Source organism: Octopus bimaculoides, chromosome 2, assembly GCF_001194135.2.
Source record: "Octopus bimaculoides isolate UCB-OBI-ISO-001 chromosome 2, ASM119413v2, whole genome shotgun sequence".
Taxonomy (NCBI): Eukaryota; Metazoa; Mollusca; class Cephalopoda; order Octopoda; family Octopodidae; genus Octopus; species Octopus bimaculoides.
Window position 1 is genome coordinate 72,503,649 of NC_068982.1, and position 1,204 is coordinate 72,504,852.

Below are 1,204 nucleotides of genomic sequence, written 5' to 3' on the forward strand. Positions count from 1 at the left end.
TTAAAGAACCGGAAGAAATGCCGCCAAGCAATTTTTTATCGCCTCCGAAAGGATGAAAGGTAAAGATCAGAGACGACGGTCATCAGTAGAAACGACAGAATAAAGAGATGACGAGGTGAGAATGAGAGAAAAGCGAAAACGGTGAGCGGAAGTAAACAAGGGGAGAGCACTGTGTCACACACACTTGTCTTCGGTCAAATGGCAAGCAGAGAAGGCGGGGAGGTGATGCTAGAAATGTAATAATTTCAAGTTCATAGCGATGTGTCAACGGTTATCTAGGCATACAATACGCTTAAACAAAAAAAAAAAAAAGAAGAAAGAAATCTCAACAAAACACCTATCAAAATCGGGCATCTATTTTGACAGAACGATCACCGAAAGCGAACGGATTAAAAACGAAATGAATGAAGACAAACACACACACACACACACAGAGCCTGCATAATAGATGAATGAACAAGGAGTGATATTAACCAACTTTTAATCGTACCTTTAGCCACCTGCAACTGTCCTCCATTAAGCTGTACCCTTTCGTCGAAGAATCCTTTAGCCATTTTATGAAAAACCCACATCCCAGAAGATTTCCCTGTCTATATTCATATCAACCCACCAAGCACATGTCTGTCTCTTTTGAAACACTGATTATGTTGCTGCTGCTGCTAGTATTGCTACTGCTGCTGGCGTTGCCGCTGCTACTGTTGTTGCTGCTGCTGCTACTATTATTGTTGTTGTGGTTGTTGGTGTTGTCTTCCACCACCACCACCACCATCACCTCTACTCTCAGCTACCGTCGTTGCTGATGATGTCGAAGACCACAATCGGCTATGCTATGTTAACAAAGCTTAAATGACAGTATCTATATTACAGTAAACTACATGCGCTGGGGCTTGTCCTTTTTAATTGCAGACTTTTCTTACATCGTAAATAAAATTCGCAAGAGATTAATCCAACGATGACTAGAACAGGATCGGTGGAAATAGATAAACAGAACGTGATGATAAATAAATGCTGGATGCTATTTAGGAAGGTTATGTACTCTATGAAGAAAAAAACAAAATCACAAACGGTCTGAACCCCTCTCCCCCCATGAAAACATTCTAAATAGTTTATCCTCACCATACGAAATTCGCATCAATTAGAAGACACAAACATATCTACCTACGTATATATATATATATATATATATATATATATATATATATAT

The 1,204-nt window shown here is 39.3% G+C and overlaps 1 protein-coding gene across 3 annotated transcripts in view; it reads right to left on the reverse strand.

The window, feature by feature from the left end:
* LOC106872104 (mucin-5AC) overlaps positions 1-1,204 on the reverse strand; it is a 366,408-nt gene that overhangs the window by 71,365 nt on the left and 293,839 nt on the right. Inside the window, exon 1 of one of the 3 annotated variants that reach the window (XM_014918965.2) lies at positions 491-680. The exons of the other annotated variants lie outside the window; for them this stretch is intronic. The gene's annotated coding sequence lies outside the window, so the exon portion shown is untranslated. Of the gene's footprint in view, positions 1-490; positions 681-1,204 lie in introns of those variants that run through there. 3 annotated transcript variants of the gene reach the window in all.